This window comes from Scyliorhinus torazame, chromosome 7 (genome assembly GCF_047496885.1).
Source record: "Scyliorhinus torazame isolate Kashiwa2021f chromosome 7, sScyTor2.1, whole genome shotgun sequence".
NCBI lineage: Eukaryota > Metazoa > Chordata > Chondrichthyes > Carcharhiniformes > Scyliorhinidae > Scyliorhinus > Scyliorhinus torazame.
Window position 1 is genome coordinate 56,538,905 of NC_092713.1, and position 8,707 is coordinate 56,547,611.

Genomic DNA, 8,707 nt, shown 5'->3' on the forward strand with positions numbered 1-8,707 from the left:
GTCTTTGCAACTGAGTTCATATTTCCTCAGTTGGTAGGGCCTGAGCTGCTCCGACTTATCGTGATGGCAGCCACCTCGAACAATTTGTTTGATCTTCAAGAGGACATTGAGTCCAGTTCCTGACATGGGTTGATACGACTGACAGGGTATCCAGAAAACTTAACGGCAGGATAATTTCTCGTGGGACAAGTGGTGGGCCAGACGTGTGGGGAGCGGGAGCCAACTCAGAGCATCATCATTGGATGGTTTCTCACTCACTTTTTTTTACTGCCGATGTTAACATTCCTGGTTCTTGGAAGCTTCTGGTGCAATCCCTTTCTCCACAAATTTCAAATCTTGAGATTATTATCTGATTTATTCTTGACGCCAATGTAATAGCGTGAAGGTATCACTGAGGAGACTGCTCATATAACAAAGAGGTTTATTGGAAACAACAATGAGGTTTAACTGTACCGCCACAGAGGGTAAACTATACAGGTCTTTACTCCTTGAATTCCGAGTCCACACTGCCCAGGTCCCTGTGCACTTTTTCTCCATTGGTCGGGTTCACGCATGCCCCATGATAGGCCCCAAGCGGGTCACGGGCCGTGCTACCACACTTGGGCTCAAGCTACTGTCATGCTCTTGGTTCTATAATGGCACTGGGATAATTCTGATAGTATGTTGCCTATTCACCTTCTCCACTGGATTAATAATGGTGGCTCTGTGGACCTTGGGGCCAAAAGGTATCTGCAGGAAAAGACAAATTGGAGAAAAATATACATTTTTTTTGGTGGAATTATCTTCTAACTGTAATGTTTAATTGCCGCATCACACCGTGGCTACTGTACAAAATGTATTTGAAGACCTTGTGTTTATATTAATTCCATTGCAGAGAGGATGAGACTGTCAATGAACTGCATATCTCAGGTATGTAACTCAGTGCAGTGCCTGAAGCCAGGGATTGATTACTCATTCACCCTGCCACAAGAAAACCTGTCTTCACTTGATGGTAGGTCCAAAGTTGATGATATGGAATGCAGGTAAATTGGAGCCTGACTCACTTTCACTTTAAATATTTTAGCAGTCTCAAATTTTGAGATTTGATTATATTTTCCACACTTTAACGTGGAATACTCTTTGCGGGTTTCTGGTGGAAGTGTGATGCCTACCCAATTGACCAACTACTTGGCAGTTTAAAAGGCCATGCAATGGGAAAATTAAAAATCATAGCTAATGTAAGTCCTCAAGTTTTCAGAAATACCAGTGGAAGCACCACTGACCCATGATGGCTGATGGAAAGAGGTTCTGTTTGGGACAGCAAAGAAAAAGATACCTGAACAAGGTGCCCAGGCATAAAGAAAGGAAGTGACCATTGTTATAAGTGCCACCTTAAGGGCGGAACGATGCCGCAGTGGTTAGCACTGCTGCGTTACAGCGCCGAGGACCCGGCTCAATCCCAGCCCCAGGTCACCGTCCGTGTGCAATTTGCACATTCTCCCTATGTCTGTGCGGGTCTCAACCCCACAACCCAAAGATGTGTGAAGTAGGCAGATTGGCCTCCGATAAATTGCCCGTTAATTGGAAATATTAAAAAAAAATTAAGTGCCACCTTCATGAGCCCATACTCAGCAGCAAAAAGAGCTTAATTACCTCATTGGGTCAGAAAAGACCAGGGGAATTAGACATGCTTTCAGAGAATGTGCTGCACTAAATTTGTTTGTCATTTACAGTCATTTCCCTTTTAACCATGAGGAACTTTACTTGTGATTCCATTGTCTTTCCTCCGCCTCTTCGATTGTTTTGACATCACTGTTCACACTATTCTCCTCTAAAACCACTGCTTCATTGCCTAACGGTCCATTACCACTAGATGTTGGCTAACGTACATCTTAACAGAGATGAAAAATATGATGTATGACAGTATTGTATCATTACTACCATTATAGTCACCCATTTAATGTTGGTTGACATGTATAATTAAAGTGGTGCGGCAGAAAATGGGTGAGGATCCAGGGTAACGGGTTCCCATCACGTTATTCATAAAGTATTGACAACATGAAGGCATAAATTCAGCCTGTTAAGCTTTCTCATGCCTTGAGAAGACAAGTAGTTAACCTCGCCATAAGATTCTGCCACTGACCGTTTTCACAGGGAATCATAGTGCAAGGGTCCTCCCTGTTTACTCCCTTATTTCCCCTTTATTATATTTTTGCTGTTACATTTTTGATCCATGGATGACATGTAGACATGTGTTTTTAAGGCAGCCTGTATCTCTAATTCAAGCAGGAGAAAGTAGTGGCCTGTGCCTTTAATTCAAGCAGAGGATTTCAGCAGCAGGAGAGACCACTGTGTTAGTCTGTGCGAGTTAAAATCAGAGCTGTGGACTGTCCGGCATCGATGACACACAATGGCTGGGACTCAGTTTGAGTGATTTGGCTGGTGGCCAATTAATTGGTCCAAAGGCTGTGCTCTGCTCGATAACAGGTAGTGATTACATCTGATCCCACTGGAATGTTTTCAGAGTCATGAGGGTTCTAGTTTGGTTTCAGTTTTGATTTTGGCAATCTGGTGGAGGGATCTAACTAACTCCCAAAACATCCAGCTAAATTCTCTTCAGAAGGCCACTGTGACGGCTAATGCTTTCTCCAGCAAGTCTGGGGGTCATTCTCTTGAGAGTACAGAGGCCTGAAGTCAAACCAAGAGCTGAAAGCAAGGTTCGATGTGAAGTAAAGTGTCTCTCCAGAAAGATGTAGGCCTGAATGTGAACCTCGAGCTGAAAGCCCAGTTTGATAAGAATTAAAGTGCCTCTCCAGAAAGTCTGCTGTCTGTGGATACTGAATATTTTAACCCATAGGGACCTTAAATAAATGACTTTGCAAAGAAGACCATTATTAGCTGTAAACGAGAGGCTTTAATCAGCAAGCATGCGCTAAAGAATCACCATTTGAAGCAAAGATTGATCTTTTAATCTTCATCCATATTATTTTACTCCTTTCCACACCTCTGTGTTTGTCTGTCACGTGTATCTGGGTAGAGGATGGGTTAGTTAAAGGGGGTAGTAGGTATTAACAAACAATTTTATTGAGGTATTTTTTGGCATTGTAAACAGTTACAGATAACAGAAATGTGCAAACATCAATATAAAATCAATACTTCAATCAAATCATACTGCACATACCCGCTCCTCTCTCCTAGACACTACCCGCCTATTTACCCCTCCTACTCTACTCAAATCTCCCTCCTCTCCCCCCCCCCCCCGCCACCAGCTGACGTTCACTCTCCCGCGAAGAAGTCGATGAATGGTTGCCACCTTCAGTCGAATCCCAGTACAGATCTCCTCAAGGCGAACTTAATTTTTTCCATACCCAGAAAACTTGACATGTCCGAAAGCCATAGTTCGGTCTTCGGGGGTTTTGAGTCCCTCCATGCCAGCAGTACTCGCCGCCGGGCTATTAGGGAAGCAAAGGCCAGAACATCTGCCTCTTTCTCCCCCTGGACTCCCGGGTCTTCTGAAACCCAGAAAATTGCCACCCCTGGACTCATCACCGCCCTTGTTTTCAGCACCCAGGACATGACCCCCGCAAATCCCTTCCAGTACCTCCTAAGCTTAGGATATGCCCAAAACATGTGAACGTGGTTCGCTGGTCCTCCCGCGCATCTAGCCCACTTGTCCTCTACCCCAAAGAATTTGCTCATCCGAGCTACCGTCATGTGGGCCCGGTGAACGACCTTAAATTGAATCAGGCCGAGCCTGGCACATGTTGCTGTTGAGTTTACCCTACTCAGAGCTTCCGCCCACAGCCCGTCCTCCATCTCCCCGCCAAAGTCCTCTTCCCATTTGAGTTTCAGTTCCTCCATCTGGGACTCTTCCCCTTCATGAGCACCTTTTAGATATCCGAGACTCTACCCTCTCCTCCTTCTCCTCTCGAGACTATTCTGTCCTGGATCCCTATTGGCGGGAGGCGTGGGAAGGATGGGACCTGTCTGCGTACAAAATCCCGCATCTGTAAGTACCTAAAGTCATTTCCCCTTACCAGCCCAAATTTCTCCTCCAAGCCCCTCAAACTCGCAAAGCTCCCCTCCAGGAACATATCGCCCACCCTCCCCACCCCTGCCCGCTGCCATGTTCGAAACCCTCCATCCATGTTTCCGTGGGCGAATCGATGGTTATCACATATTGGAGCCCAGGCAGACGCACCTCCCCCCCCACATGCCTCCTCCACAGGCCCCATATCCACAGGACCGCCCCCACTACCGAGCTGGTGGAGTACCTGGCCGGCGACAGCGGTAGGGAAGCCGTAACCAGGGCTGCCAAACTGGTGCCCTTGCATGAAGCCGCCTCCACTCGCTCCCAGATAGACCCCGTCCCCACCATCCACTTCCTTATCATGGCTATGTTAGCCGCCCAGTAGTAGTTGATCAGATTCGGCAATGCCAGTCCCCCCTCGCAGCCCAAGCATCCTTTCAAGCATCGCCTTCTTCACCCGTGGGGATTTTCTCGCCCAGACAAAGCTCATGATAATTTTGCCAGTCCTTTTGAAGAAGGACCGTGGGATAAAGATCGGGAGGCACTGGAAGATGAACAGAAATCTAGGGAGGATTGTCATCTTCCTGCGCCCTCCCCGCCAGTGACAGCGGGGGTGCATCCCATCTCCGAAACTCCCTCTTCATTTGTTCCACCACCCTAGTCAAATTTAACTTATGCAACCTGCCCCAGTCTCGTGCCACCTGTATCCCAAGTACCGGAAACTTTCCTCCACCAGCCTAAATGGCAGCTCCTTCAGTCTATTCTCCAGGCCCCTTGCCTGCACCACAAACATCTCACTCTTGGCCATATTTAATTTGTACCCTGAAAACCGGCCGAACTTCCTCAATGTTTCCAGTATATTTTCCATCCCGGCCAGTGGGTCCGACCTGTACAGGAGCAGGTCGTCCGCATAGAGAGAGACCCAATGTTCCACCCCCCCTAGTCATTCCCTTCCACCTCTTCGCAGCTCTCAACGCCATCGCCAACGACTCCATGGCCAGCGCGAACATCAACGGGGAGAGTGGGCACCGCTGTATGGTCCTGCGGTGTAGTCTGAAATAATCTGACATTATCCTGTTCGTCCTAACGCTAGCATTTGGGGCCTGGTACAATAGTCTGACACAATTAACCAGTCCCTCCCTGAACCCAAACCGTCCAACCACCTCCCACAAATAGCCCCACTCCACCTGGTCGAATGCCTTCTCAGCGTCCATTGCCACCACTACCTCCACCTGCTTACCTGTCGGGGGCATCATGATCACATTAAGCAATCTTCTCAAGTTAGCTGTCAGCTACCTGCCTTTCACAAACCCTGTCCCCAATCACCATCGGTACGCAGTCCTCAATTCTAGTCGCCAGGACCTTGGCCAGGAGCTTGGCATATATTGATCAGGGATATTGGCCTGTATGACCCGCAGGATTCCAGGTCCTTGTCCCGCTTCAGTATCAGCGAGATGGTGGCTTGCGACATCGTTGGAGGCAGGGTCCCTCTGTCCCTTGCCTCATTAAAAACCCTTGTCAGGACCGGCCCCACTATCTCCGAGAACTTCTTGTAAAACTCTACTGGGTATCCATCCGGTCCCGGGGCTTTCCCCGACTGCATGGCCTTTAGGCCCCCCAATACCTCCTCCGCTCTAATTGGGGCCCCCAGCCCGTCCACTAGTCCCCTGCCTACTTTTGGGAAGGTTAGTCCATCCAGGAACCTTTTCATCTCCTCCGGTTCTTCCGGGGGTTCTGAAGTGTACAGCTTACTATAGAAGTCCCAAAATACCTTATTCAGTCCTGCCGGGTCCTCCACTCTGCTCCCCTCCGCATCAACCACTCTACTTATTTCCCTGGCCGCCTCCCTCTTTCTGAGTTGCTGCACTAGCAATCTACTGGCCTTCTCCCCATGCTGATACACCATTCCCCTCGCCTTCCTAAGTTGTTCCACGGCCCTACTCGTGGATAGCACCCCCAGTTCCGCCTGCAGTCTCCGTCTCTCCCTGAGTAGGTCCTCCCCCGGGGCCCCGCATGCTCCTCGTCTATCCGGTGAATTTTCTTAACCAATCTGTCCATTTCTGCTCTGTCCGCCCTGACCCTGTGAGCCCAAATTGAGATTAGCACCCCCCCTCACTACTGCCTTCAGCGCCTCCCACAGGGTCGCTGCTGAAACCTCCCCGTATCGTTCACCTGCAAGTAATTTTTCATACACTTCCGAAGTCTCTCTCATATCCCCTCCTCCGACAACAGTCCTACATCTAACCTCCATTGTGGGCGTTGGTAATTCGCACCCCCCGACCTGCAGGTCCACCCAGTTCGGGGCATGGTCCGAGATAGTGATTGCCGAGTATTCCGTATTCTTTATCTCCCCTACACAGTCCCTGCTCACGATAAAAAAATCGATCCTAGAATATACATTATGAACATGCGAGTAAAACGAGTAGCCCCTTCCCGTCGGCTGTCTGGCTCTCCATGGGTCCACAGCCCCCATTTGCTCCATGAACCTTTTCAGCTCCCTTGCCATTGCTGGGAGTCTGCCCGTTCTGGGACATGACCGGTTCAGCCCCGGGTCAAGGACCGTATGAAAGTTCCCCCCCCCCCATTATCAACTTACGTGAGTCTAGGTCCGGGATCTTCCCCAGCACTCTTTTGATAAAGTTAACGTCGTCCCAGTTCGGCGCATATATGTTCATCAGCACCACTCTTCCCTCCAGCTTGCCTCTTACCATAAGGAATCTGCTCCCGCCGTCTGTGACTACTCCCTCTGCCTCAAATTGAACCCGCTTATTGATCATAATTGCTACCCCCCTGGACTTAGAATCCAAGTCCGAGTGGAAGACCTGGCTGATCCAGCCCTTCCTTAGCCTAGTCTGGTCAGACACTTTCAGATGTGTCTCCTGCAACATAATTACGTCCACCTTTAGAGCCTGCAAATGCGCGAACACACGTGCCCTTTTAACTGGCCCATTTAGTCCCCTGAAATTCCAGGTGACCAGCCTGGTTGGAGGGCACAATCCCCCTCCCCCCCCCCCGCCGGTCAGCCATAACCTTCCTTGGGCCCGCCCACGGCCCAAGCACCGTCCCATTCCTGGCTCGCCTCTTGGCTGCCTCCACCCCCGACCTCCTTTCCATTACCTACTTCAGATCCCCCCCACGTCAGCAAAATAACTCCCCCCCCCCCCCGCCCCCCCACCCCCGAAGCAACATCCCCCGACAACCCCACCCCTGCCATTCACTGGCTGTATTCTACCCCCACCTGACTCCCTTGACTAGCCAATCTGCTAGCCCGGTGACTCATCGCTCCGGAGCCCCCTTGTCTCACTTCCATTGTTTCCCCGACCTCATCTCCCCACTCCCCAGCACACCATCCCCCCCTCTGACCCATTGGAGCAGTCTCACTAAGATGGGAAAGAGCAAACAAGATGTAAACATCAAATAGCTATGCGAGGCTGCTCCAGGTACAATAAAGTTCCAGCTGTGTACACAGAAAAGTGTTAGCCCACGTCCCTTTCTGAGCACCAAAAAAAGAATATATATATATAACACCGCAATAACCCAGCACCCGTACATACCCCATCCAAAACAAACATAAAAACCATAGATATAAATGAAACAAAAGCCCCCAACCCCATTGCTGACTGGCCACCCTTTTGTTACAATACAGGCTCCAGTGCACTCAGAGAGCCCAACAAAAGGTACCCACCACAACAGAAGAAGAAAAAAAACCAGAAAAAAGGAAAAAGACCATTCGAGGGGGGCGGGGGGGAAGAGATACCCTCCCCCCACATCCCCCACAGGCAAAAACTGCCCACAGAAAATACACCACAAGGCACCTTTAAAGCAGTAAACAGTCGACCTGCAGTCCAGGCACAGTAGGCGGCCCTTCAACCAGTAATTCTCGGACCCTAGCTTGCGTCCGTGGGTCCTTTATTCGGGACCAGCCACTGATCCCTCACAAAGTCCATCGCTTCTTCGGGCTCGGAGAAGTCGTGGTGTTGGCCCTGATGCGTAACTGAAAGACGGGCCGGGAAGAGCAGACCAAACTTCACGTGCTTTTTGAACAACACCTCCTTGACACTGTTATTCCGCGTGCTGCTCTTAGCGCTCTTTGCCCACTGCAGCATCCGCTCCTTCTCCACAAACCTGTGGAACCTAAACACCATCGGACGGGGGGGGGGCCTCCCCGGACGCACCTGTCTCGCCTGTACTCTGTGTGCCCCCTCCAGCTCCGGCGGTCGCGGACAGGCTTCAGCCCCCATCAGCTGCATCAACAGGTCCGCCACGAACGCTGTGGCATCAGCTCACTCCGCCCCCTCCGGGAGGCCGGTGATCCTCAGATTTTGTCAACGGGCTCTATTTTCCAGCTCCTCTACTCTGTCCAGCAGCCTTCTCTGTCTCTCCTTCAACCCGTCGACTTCTAGCGCAGCAATCGTCTGCGTGTCCGCCTGCTCCTCCACCGCCTCCCCCAGCTCCTTACCTATTTCGTCCTGGGCATCCAGTCTCTGGTTCAGCTGATCCACTGCCTTCTGAAGTGGGTCCAAGCTACCCCGCTTCAATGACTCAAAACTGCTCTTTATCACCTGCATGTTTTCCAGCGCCTGCTGGATCGCCGGGTCCGAGGTCCGCAGGTCCGCCACCTTTGCTCCCGGGTCAGCTTCCCCTGCACCTTGCCTTTGTCCCTTCCTCTCCCGTTTGCGCTGCTTTCTGCTCTCCCAC